The 12,408-nt window shown below is 41.9% G+C and overlaps 1 long non-coding RNA gene across 4 annotated transcripts in view; it reads right to left on the bottom strand.

Moving 5' to 3' along the window:
• Window positions 1-12,408, bottom strand: part of LOC111773020 (uncharacterized) — an 89,698-nt gene that overhangs the window by 32,727 nt on the left and 44,563 nt on the right. For 2 of the 4 annotated variants that reach the window (XR_011436423.1, XR_011436422.1), the window contains 2 exons: window positions 10,935-11,094; window positions 2,311-2,518 (listed from right to left, as the gene is read on the bottom strand). This is a non-coding gene — a long non-coding RNA (uncharacterized lncRNA). The remainder of the gene's footprint in view (window positions 1-2,310; window positions 2,519-10,934; window positions 11,095-12,408) is intronic. The other 2 variants (XR_011436421.1, XR_011436426.1) reach the window with 1 other exon arrangement.

The following is a 12,408-nucleotide window of genomic DNA, read 5'->3' as shown; positions in this document are numbered from 1 at the left end:
TTTCCTTCCCGCTGCTGGCTCCCCAAAGCAAGATCTATTAGTCAGGTCTATCAGGAAACAGATGGCATGCTTAAAATAGGATAATTTAAGGATTCTTAAAAAAAGGACGATTTACAAATGTGTGGGCAGGGTGTAGGGAAACCAAGAGGGAGAGCGGAGGATACTGGGGCTAATAACTGATTGTGGGGCTCTCACCACCCCTGGCCCTGCAGGTGTGAGGGAAGAGAGCATTATGGGAATCTGGAAGGAGACTGTCAAACAGGGAGGGTCATGTTGAGAGGAGCTGGGACCTTCAGCTGAGGGGTGCAGCCAACATGAGTGACCCTGAGAGAAGGGAACCAGATGAATAAATATCCCATCTTCCTTCTCTTCCTTCCCTCCAATCTTCTGCTAAGTCCTCATCCTGCACCCAGCCTGACCAGGAGCCAGAGGGAAAGGAGCTTATTAACGCAGTCAGGTCACACAGGTCAGCCTCTCGGGGCAGGAAGCAGGCGGGAGAAGGGTAAAGAAGGAATCTGGAGGGGCCAAGAGGAGACACCTGGCACATGAGCCGTTCTTACATTCATCCTGGACTCCACCTGATCAATTCCTTCTTAAGGCTGCAGCTACACAAACATCTTGTCATTTCGTTCTTGGACTATCCACTCGTGTCATTATCATTATAGGTTGTCTAGATATCTTATTTGCCAAACCGGCTTGTAAGCTCTTCACAGAAAGATGGTATGTCTTATCTTGAATTCCCCCCACGGCCTGGATCCTTCCTTTGCACACACAGTAAGTAAGTAAGGTACTCAGTAAGAGTGTGTGTGTGTGTGCGCGTGTATGTGCAATAGTGAGGACAGGCCAGGTTATGTTGCAGTAACAAGCACCAGATCTTAGCGGCTTTACATAATAAATGCTCTCTCTTGTTCATGCCACCTGTTCATTGCAGGACAGCATGGGGTGCTCTGCATGTCAAAACTACTTTGGGACCCAGGATGGCTTTGTCTTGACACACATATCCACAAGCACAACAGAAGACAGAAGAAGATGGAGTGAATTATACACTGGCTTGAAATTTCTGCCCAAAGTGGCACTTCTGCACACATTTCGTGGGGCAAAGCAAGACTCATGGCCATGCCTCGCTCTTACAGGCGGGGAAGCAGAGTCCCGAGGTGCTCATAAAGCAGGGGGCCAGAAAAGATTCCTGAACAGTCCCCCCAGTGGGCAAGGGTGGTCTCCACGGGGAGCCCTGGAGGAGCGATTGGTGTGTCTGAATTTAACTGAATAGTAGGTGTCACTAAAAATTAAACGAACAATGAGTCTATGCCTTTTGACGTATTTAGTTCAAATTAGTCAAGTCAGCAGCAGCAACAAAAAATCAGCAAATCAGGTGCCCAGCGATTATTGAAATCAAATGATTTTTAAAATGGACAGACTCGTTAATATGACAATATTCTCTTTCTGGCTGGCCTCAGCATAGCCTGTGTTGCTTGACATAAATTATTCCTGGGATGTGGATTCTTGTTTTCCCTCCATTAGGTTATGTCATTATTTTCCAGATTCTTCGGCCTTGGCTGTTCTTTGAGACTCTGACAAATCGATATGGAAATGCTTGTTGATCTTGGTGCCTTCTTTGGCTCAGCTCCAAGGAGACTGTAGCTGCTGCCACACTCCCTTCCCACTGTGTGTGGGGTGCTCCCCAGGAGTGGTACCCTGTGCCATCCCCAGGCATCAGGTTACATAGTTGCCCAATCCTAGGCCCCCAGGAAATCCCTGGCCCCTATAGCAAGTCACCTCACCTCAAAAATAGGAAAGGGTGAAAAAAATCTTCCAGATCTAGGCAATCTCTTTGTTGAATGAAAATATTACAAAATTGAAACCAAGTTCTCAGCATTATTTTCCAAAGTAGAAAAGCATATTCACTCATCTTCAGAAATTGTCCACACTTAAGAACTGTTTGTGTGGTGACTGTGGCCAGCTGGCCTTACCATCAGATTATCCCGTCTACTCGGCTTCCCAAAGAAATTGCCTTCAAAAAGCGTGCAGACACTGTGACTAAAGGTGTAAAAGATGGTTATAGTTAAAAGCACCCTACACTATCTCCTCTCTGCTCCCTCTTATTTTTTTGTAATCTTTCGCACACTGTGAACCCTGAAAGCAGACACCAACACTGTTTCCTCACAGTAAATTGTTTAAGGAATTTTGACGGCTGGACTTAGGCAGATGGATGCTTTATTTCCAACAGCAAACCAGATCTCCTGGAACAAACATTAATTCACAAGATCTCAAGGGGCCTCTGGGCAGTGAGAAGAGAAGGATGAAACTGACCTTTGTGACTTGAAATGCACATGGTCTTGATGATAAAGTTATTGCAGCAGCAATCTCAGAAGCCTCCAGAAGTGGGTGGCTAGCAGGGTCCCTATCTGTCTCCCTGAGGGGGTCTGTGTCAGTTCAGCTCCAGGACCTTCCTGAGGGTCTTTTAGTGGCCCTGCCTCTCATCTTCAGCTTTTTTCAGCAATACATATTCTGATACGACCTGCCAGGGAGGGAGTGAAAATGATCAGAAATAGCAGTCCACACTTTTATAATTCCTTCACTTGACTATAAAAGTAGTACAGGCTGATTGCAGAGAACTTGGAAAATAGGAAAGATAAAAAGAAGAAAATAAAAGGCAACCATATTTGCCCACACAGTGATTAATTATCAGCAACTTCTGATGCCTCCCTCCCCCTTTTAACCTTCAGCCTTCTCTCTATTGATTTTTAAGCTAAATATTGCCATTATCATTTACCCTTATTTTTTGAGCACACACTATTTTCCTGTTCTTAGCATTAGTGATATAGCAGTAGAATAAATAGACAAAGTCTTGTTCTCGTGGACATAAAATAATTCAGAGACAGTTATTAAAATTCAATGAGTAGACATATGTGGAAGATAAACAAACACATGGACAAAGAGAACAGCTTAGTGGTTACCAGGGGGAAGGGGGTTGGGAGGTGGGCACGAGGGGTGAAGGGGCACATTTATACGGTGACTGACAATAATGTACAACTGAAATCTCACAATGTTGTAAACTACTATGACCTCACTTAAAAAAAATCCCACAAAACTTCAGGAAAAAATTCAGTGAGTAGAAAGACAACAGGGAAGTCTCCAAACACTTGGAAATTAAGCAGCATACTTCTAAATAATTCATGAGTCAAAGAGGAAGTCTCAAAGGAAATAAAAAAAACACATAGAACTTAAGTGAAAAATAAAATATAACCAATCAAAATATGTGAGGTGCAGCTAAAGCAGAACTGAGAGGGAAATTTATAACACTAAATGCTTATATTAGAAAAGAAGAAAGGTCTCTAATCAATAATCTAAGTTCCCACTTCAAGAAACTAGTAGAAGAAGAACAGCACAACCGGAGGCACTCACAACTAGAATATACCACTGTGTACTGGGGCGCTTGGGGAGAAGAGGAAAAAAGTAAATAAACAAGTAAATAAATAAGTAAAAGAACAAATTTAAACCCACAGTAAGCAAAAGGAAGGAAATAATAAAGGTAGGATCAGAAATCATTGAAATTGTAAACAGGAAAACGATGGAGAAAACCAAACAAAACAAAAAGTTGGTCCTTCAAAAACATCAATAAAATTAATAAACTTTTAGCAAGACTGACAAAGATAAAAAGAAGACACATATTATCAATATCAGAAATGAGACAGGGTATATCAACACAGATCCTGCAGCCATTAAAAAGACAGTAAGCAGATACTTTGAACAACTTTATGTTTAAAAATTCGACAACATAAAAGAAATGGACTAATTCTTTAAATACGACAAACTCCAAAATTCAACCAAGACGAAATAGACAATCTAAATAGCCATATAACCATTAAAGAAATCAAGCTTGTAATTTAGAAAGCTTCTGAAAAAGAAATCTTCAGTCTCCGATGATTTCACTGGAGAATTCTTCCAAACATTTAAAGAATTAAGAGTGATTTTATATGACCTTTTCCAGAAAGTAGAAGAGGGGACACATCCCAATTCATTTTATGAAGCTAGTGTCATTCTGATATACCAAAACCAGACAAAGACAGTACAAGAAAAGAACACTAGGAGACTTCCAGCTTCCAGTCTGGCATTTAAGGAGCTTAGATGTTGCCACTCTGTCCTGACAAACAAAAAGCTGAACCAACTGAAAAATCAACAATTCCTTTTTTTTAAAGAAGAGGTTTCATTCATTTATTTTTTTTTAGCAGGGGATTGTCCCCGAGCTAACATCTCTTGCCAATCTTCCTCTTTTTGCTTGAGGAAGATTGTCCCTGAGCTAACATTGGTGCCCATCTTCCTCTAATTTGTATGTGGGATGCCGCCACAGCATAGCTTGACAAGGGGTGTGTAGGTCCATGCCTGGGATCTGAACCCGTGAACCCCAGGCCACTGAAAGGAGCATGTGAACCTAACCACTATGCCACCAGGCTGGCCCGAAACAATTCTTCTTATATCTAACAGAGAAGTGAGGTCACAGGGCAAATGGCTGTTCCAAAAATTGGAGAAACAGGAAGACACTGAGAATCACAACTTACTCGAGCACAAACCCCCTGGAGGAAACCTCTGCAGAACTCAGCGCAGGGGCAGGAGACCTGAACTGTAATTGACCAGTAGCTAGAGGCTCAGTGTGGACAAGTGTGAGAATTAAAAACTCCAGGGAGCTCAATCACGGTGGGATCCTCATGTTTTGGTGAGTTTTATCTCCAGGAGCTCCACCAGGTTCTCACAGTGAATATCAGAGAAAAATCCCCTTGTCCTTCCAGCAGGGGGATGAAAAGAGGAACCATTTTGAAATATGGAGAAGAAGTCTGTTTTTCTTCAAAAGGCCTGCCCTCAAGAGAAACTATTTACTAGAGATTAACCTAACGGGGTTTTATCAGCGTCTACTGACCTGGGTGAAAAGAAATAACCAACTCCAGGCCCCTTTAGCCATCATGTCCCGCCTAAGCGTGTGTGGGGAAAACAGATGCACTGGTGAGTTCACAGCCTAGGGGCATGGACTGGTCAAAAGACTGAGACCTAATCACAGGACTAAAGAACGCTCCTCCCCAACATACCTTACCACTACCTAAAGGCCTATTGACAGCAGTTCCTGTTACCTGGTACATCACGTCTGGTTTTCAACAAAAATATTGCAAGGCATACTAAAGGCAAAAAACGCAGTTTGAAGAGAATAACAAGCATCAGAACCAGAGTCAGATATGGCAGGAATGTTTGAATTATCAGACCAAGAATTTTTTTAAAACTATGATCAATATGCCAAGGGTTTTAATAGAAAAAGTACACCACAGACAAGAACAGATGGATCATGTAAGCAGATATGGGAATTCTAAGAAAGAATCAAAAATAAATGTTAGAGATCAAAAAGACTGTAACAGAGATGAAGAATGCCTTTGCTGGGCTCATTAGCAAACGGGACATGGCTGAGGAAAGAATCTCTGTGCTTGAGGATGTCTCGATAGAAACTTCTAAAACTGAAAAGCAATGAGAAAAAAGACTAGGAAAAATGGAACAGAATATCCCAGAGCTGTGGGACAACTCGAAAAGGTGTAACATATATTTTATGGGAATACCAGAAGGAGAAGAGAGTAAGGAACAACATGTGAAGTAATAGGGCCCAGGAATTTCCCCATATTAATGACAGACACCAGACCACAGATCCAGGAAGCTCAGAGAACACCAAGCAGGGTAAATGCCAAACAGAACAGAACAACAAAAAACCACGTACTCAGGCATATCATATTCAAACTCCAGGAATTCAAAGACTAAGGAAAAATCTTGAAAAAGCCAGAGGAAAAGAAGCACCTTATCTATAGAGAAGCAAAGATAAGAACTGTATCCCACTTTTCCTCAGAAATCATGCAAGCAAGAAGAAATAAAATATTTTGAAGTATTGAGAGAAACAACCCACCAATCTAGAATTCTGTGCTCTGTGAATTATTCTTCAAAACTAAAGGAGAAGGAAAAACTTTCTCAGATAAACAAAAATTGAGGGAATTTGTCACCAGCAGACTGGCCTTGAAAGAAATGTTAAAAGAAGTTCTTCAGAGCGAAGGAAAATGATATAGGTCAGAAAGTCGGATCTACATAAAGAAAAGAAGAGCATCGGAGAAGGAATAAGTGAAGATGAAATAAAAACTTTCATTTTCCTCATTCTCAATTGATCTAACAGATATAGTTTGTTCAGAATAACGGCAACAATGTATTAGATTATGTATGCTTATGTGTGTGTGTAAATATACATGTACATATATATACACTTACGTATAAGTGAAATGAATGGCAACAATGAAATAAGAGATGGGAGGGAGGAATTGGGATTTTTGTTGTTGTTTTGTTGTTGTTGTTGTCAGAAGGTACTTTCACTACCTGTGACATTGGAAAGCATCATTTGAAAGTGGAGGACTTGGAGTAAATGTAAATGTACATTGCAAACTCTAGGGCAACCACAAGTTTTAAAAAAATAAGTATAATTGATAAACTAAAAAAGGAGAAAATGGAATCGTACAAAATGTTCAATTAAAACCGCAAAAGGCAGAAAAACCGGGGAAGACAAATACAGGAACAAAGAATGAGGAAAATGGATAGAAAATAATAACATATATGGTAGATGTTAATCCAATTATATCAATAATCTCTTTAAACATCAATGGTCTAAATATCCCAATTAAAAGACGGATTGTCGGTGTGGATCAAAAAACAAGACCCAGGGGCTGGCCCCGTGGCCGAGTGGTTAAGTTCGCGCGCTCCGCTGCAGGTGGCCCAGTGTTTCGTTGGTTCGAATCCTGGGCGCGGACATGGCACTGCTCATCAGACCACGCTGAGGCAGCGTCCCACATGCCACAACTAGAAGGACCCACAACGAAGAATATACAACTATGTACCGGGGGGCTTTGGGGAGAAAAAGGGAAAGAATAAAATCTAAATTGCTATTAAAAAATATATGACTAAAAAAATATATATATTAAAAAAAAAGACCCAATTATATATTGTCTACAAAAAAGTCACTTTAAATATAAAGACACGTATAGATTAAAAGCGAAGGGATAAAGAGATACTATTGTAACACTAATCAAAAGAAAGCCAGAGTAGTTATATTCATTTCAGACAGAGCAGACTTGAGAAAAAGGAAAGTTATCAGGGACAAAAAGGGGCATTACATGATGATAAAGGGATCAATTCTCCAGGAAGACATAACCATCCTTAAGGTGTATGTACATAACAATAAAGCATCAAAACACATGAGGTAAAACCAGAGGGAACTGTAAGAAGAAATAGAAGAATCCAGTATTATAGTTGGAGACTTTAAAACCCCTCTATCAGAAATGGACAGAGCCAGCAGGCAGAAAGTCAGTAAGGACATAGCTGAACTCAAGAGCACCATCAATCAACGGGATCTAATTGACATTTATAGCCTAGTTCATCCAACAACAGCAGAACACACATTCTTCTCAAGCCCACATGGAACATTCACCAAGATAGACCATATTCTGGGCCATAAAACATACTTTAACAAATTTAAAAGAATAAAAATCATGCAATATCTGCTTTCAGAACACAGTGGAATTAAACCAGAAATCAATAACAGACAGATAGCTGGAGAATCCCCAAACACTGGGAGATTAAATAATACGCTTGTAAATAGCACATGAGTCAACTAAGAAATCTCAAGAGAAATTTAGAAATGTTTTGAACTAAATGAAAATGAAAATGCAATTTATCAATATTTGTGGGATGCAGTGAAAGCAGTGCTTAGAGGGAAATTTATAACATTCAATGCACATATTAGAAAAGAAGAAATATCTAAAATCCCTAATCTAAGCTTCCACATTAGGAAATCAGAAGAAGAGCAGGGGCCGGCCCTGTGGCCGGGTGCTTAAGTTTTCATGCTCCACTTTGGTGGCCTGGGGTTTGCCAGTTTGGATCCTGGGTGTGGACGTACACACCACTCATCAAGCCATGCTGTGGCTGCATCCCACATAGAAGAACTAGAAGGACTTACAACTAGGATATACAACTATGTACTGGGGCTTTGGGGAGAAAAAAAGAAAAAAAAAAAGAGGAAGATTGGCAACAGATGTTAGCTCAGAGCCAATCCTCCTCACCAAGAAAAAGCATACTTAAAAAAAAAGGAGCAAATTAGCATAGGAGAAAACCTAGATGACCTTGTGTATGGTGACTTTGTAGATACAACGCCAAAGGCACCATCCATGAAAGAAGTAACTGAAGAGCTAGACTTCGTTAAAATAAAAACTCCTGCTCCATGAAAGACAATGTCAGGAGAATACGAACACAAGCCACAGACTGGGAGAAAAGATTTGCAAATAACATATTTGAAAAAGGACTGTTATCCAAAATCTACGAAGAACTCTTTACACTCAACAATAAGAAAACAAACGACCTGATTTAAAAACTGGCAAAAGATCTGAACAGACCTCACCAAAGAGGACAAAAATCTTATGAAACCGTGCTCCACATCATGTGTTATCACAGAAATGCAAATTAAAACAACAGTGAGATACCACTGCACACCTATTTGGAATGGCTAAAATCCAGAATACTGACAACACCAAATGCTGGTGAGGATGTGGAACAACTGGAGCTCTCACTCATTGCTGGTGGGAATGCAAAATGGTACAGCCACTTTGGAAGACAGTTTGGCGGTTTCTCACAAAACTAAACATACTCTTACTGTCTGGTCCAGCAATTGCACTCCTTGGTATTTACCCAAACGACCTGAAAACTTGTGTCCACACAAAAACCTGCACACAGAGGTTTATAGCAGCTTTATTCATAATTGCCAAAACTTGGAAGCTACCAAGATGTCCTTCAGCAGGTGAATGGATAAATAAACTGAGCTGTCCAGACAATGGAATATTGTTCAGCACTCAAAATAAATGACCTATCAAACCATAAGAAGACATGGAAGAACCATTAATGCACATTACTAAGTGAAATAAGCCAATCTGAAAAGGCTACATATTGTATGATTCTAACTATACTATGTTTTTGAAGAGGCAAAGCTACGGAGACAGTAAAATGATTAGCGGTTCCCAGGAATCAGGAGGAAGGGAGGGATGAATAGGGGCAGCACAGAGGATTTTTAGGGCAGTAAAACTGCTCTGTATGACACTACGATGGTGGATACATGTCATTATACATTTGTCCGAACCCATGGAAGGTACAGCACCAAGAGCAATCTCTGATGTCAACTGTGGACTTCGGGCAATGATGATGTGTCAGGGCAGGTTCATGAGTTGTAACAAATGTATCGCTCTGGGGCAGGATGTTGACAATGGGGTAGGTTGGGACCAAGGGGTATATGGGAATTCTCCAAACTTTCCTCTCAATTTTCCTGTGAACCTAAAACTGTTCTAAAAAAAGAAGGTTTAATTTAAAAAAAAACTACATCCAATATCTTTCATGAACTTAAATGCATAAATCTTCAACAAAATATTGGCAAATCGAATTCCAGCTATATAGTAACATACATTTAGGAGGTTGGATGATTTAACAAATGAGCTAAGACTTCAAATTTAGATAGACAGTTTCACTGACCAGCTTCCTGTTGCCGCAATAACTCGCTGAGCCCCAGTTTACTGATCTATAATTCAGAAATAACAGACACAATTTAGGGTTAGTATTTGTACTTAGTAAATGAAATAATATATCTAAAAATATCCAGTGGAAGTTATCATTTTGCCATATTTGCTTCAGGTTTTTTCTTATAGAGAAATAAAAGGTTACAGTTGCAGCTAAACATCTAGGTTCATATCCCATTCTCTCCTCTCTCTCTCTCTCACATTATCCAGGGAACGTTATCCTGAAGTTATTAGTGTGTATATTTCTTGTAAATGTTTTAATAGTATTACTATTCAGATACATGTTAAAAAATATTTATATAGCACGATTTGTATTTTTTAAATAAACATCAATGCTATTATACAGTGTCTATCCCTTGGTAGCTTTCATTCTTTAAACATATGCATGTACACGTGTGTACAGACACACACACACAGACACACACACATACTGGGAGCACACCCGGTATGTGCTTTTAGAAACTTGAACACCTGCTTTCGAAAGTTTGACCTCTTGTGCCAGTTAGCATCACATCCTACTAGAAGATACACTCCATGAGAGTTCATCATGGTGCCCCCAGCACCTACGCCAGCACCTGGCACACAGTAGGTGCTCAATAAATACCAGGGACATAACTGACGATCCCTTTAGTCCCCTCAAATACTCCACGGGGTGGGTATTTGCCTTCCCGCGGGAGCAGAAGCTGAGAGATGTTAAAGAACTCGCCTTCCAGCCCTGAGTTGGGAAGTGGCAAATACAGGATTTAAAGCCACACAATCGGCCTCCAAAGTTCATGCACTTCTTATCTCTGCGCACCGGGCAACTGAGTCTAGTCACGACTTCGGCATTCCAGGAGATGGTCGCCTCCTTGAGACACGCAGTGGCAGGTCTTACCCAACTCTGCGCCCTCCGTCAGAGGCTAGCTGCAGGGCGGCCTCCACTCCCGAGAGGAGGGTGTGAAGCAGAAATTGCAGAAGCAAAGACATCGGGGTGAATTTGCAGGACGGAGGGAAGAGGAAGGACAGCCTGCTGTATGCAAACATGCCAAGGGACGGAGCACTCCGGGGCAGGCTGGGTGGGGGAGGGAAAGGTGGAGGGCTCTGGCAGAAGGCGCCCCTGTTTCGCCGGACAGGTACTTAGTAAGCATACTTGTGGGGCAATTTGTTTATTTTGGAGGCGGCACCAAAATTAAAGAATGAAGCGTTCAGTCACTCAATGAGTGTTTGCTCAGTGTTACACACACATACTCACACTCACAGAACAAACACACCCCCACAGGCTCACTCCCGTGCACACACTCACAGGTTACACACACACACACTCCTCACCTTCAACACACGTGGTTTGACTTTATTTTCCGCATGTTATGTACATGTTTGCTGAATGAATGAAGAGAATTACCAGAGTGGCTTGTGTTTTTGAGAGCATTTTCCAGATGTCTTAGCATCGTGGCACTGCAGCCCCGGCTTCCTCTCTGGAACAGCATCTCTGAAGGAAAAGCCAATGTTAAAGAACTGAATGTTTGTGTCTCCCCCTAAAATTCATACACTGGAGCCCTCATCCCCGCTGTGATGGCATTTGGAGACGGAATGTTTGGGAGGTAACTAGGGTTACATCAGGTCATGAGGATGGGGCTCTTATGATGCGATAAGTGGCCTTAGAAGAAGAAGACAGAAAGAAACTGAGGAGCAGCCACGTGAGCACAGCAAGAAGTCGGCCCTTTACAAGCCAGGACGTGGGTCCTCACAAGAAACTGAATCATCTGGCATCTTGATCTTGGACTTTCAGCCTCCAGAACTGTGAGAAACAAAAGTTTTCTGTGTAAGCCACCCAGTCTGTGGCATTTGTTATGGCAGCCCCAAGCCAATCAAGAAAGCCACGGTCCTTAAACAATGGCCCACAAGACCCTGCATGTCCAGCCCCTCGCCTGCTTTCTGACCACCTCTCAGACTCCTCTTCCCTGCTTGCTTTCTCCAGCCACCCTGGCCTGCTTGGGATTCCCTGAATGCACAGAGCACATTCCTACCCCAGGGCCTTTGCAGCCCATCCCTTCCGCCAGGTACACTCTTCTTCCATGGCAAAGTCCTTCATTTCCTTCAATCCTTTATTCAAAAGTCACCTTCTCAATGAGGCTGACCATGAAAACTATTTAAAACTGCAACTCACCTCCCCCACCCAGCACTTCCCATCCACCTTACATCTTCCACTTTTAAATTTTTTTTCCACGCACTTATCGCTTTCTGGCATACGGTATTCTTTATTATGTTTCTTGTCGATTGCCTGTGACCACCTGCAAGAATGTATCTTCCAGAAGAACAGAAATACTTGTCTGTTTTGTTCACTGAGGAATCCCAATGGCCTAGAACTATGCCTGGCACACAGTTTCTGTTCAATAAATATTTTTTGATTGAATGGGCAAACCTCCTCACCCCTGGTGAAACAGCCTGCTAGCCAGGGAGACCATGTCATACCAGGATTGCCCAGCAGATGGCAGCCGGTGAACGCCAGAGACAGCCGGGAGCCTACGCTGAACTCAAGGTTCCTCCCAGTTATTAGTTCAAGATAGCAACCCAGGAAACGAAATCGAGTTCAACTTACTCCTAAGGCAGACTTGTATTCATGAGAAAGAGGGTGTATGTAGGAGGTGAGCTGCTGAGCTGATAGAGCCTTTATCTGATACAGGAGGCTGTTTACCCACAATTCACGGTGAAAAACTGAAAACAGCTGTTGAGAAGAACCGAGGTCCCAGTCCTCCCACGGTGGGAAAAGGGGGTGAAAAAGGTCTGCAGCCGGGGATCTGCA

The sequence above is a fragment of the Equus caballus genome, chromosome 1, assembly GCF_041296265.1.
Source record: "Equus caballus isolate H_3958 breed thoroughbred chromosome 1, TB-T2T, whole genome shotgun sequence".
In the NCBI taxonomy this organism is placed as follows: Eukaryota; Metazoa; Chordata; class Mammalia; order Perissodactyla; family Equidae; genus Equus; species Equus caballus.
Note: the sequence above shows the minus strand (reverse complement) of the source record. Positions and strands in the feature narration are given on the sequence as shown.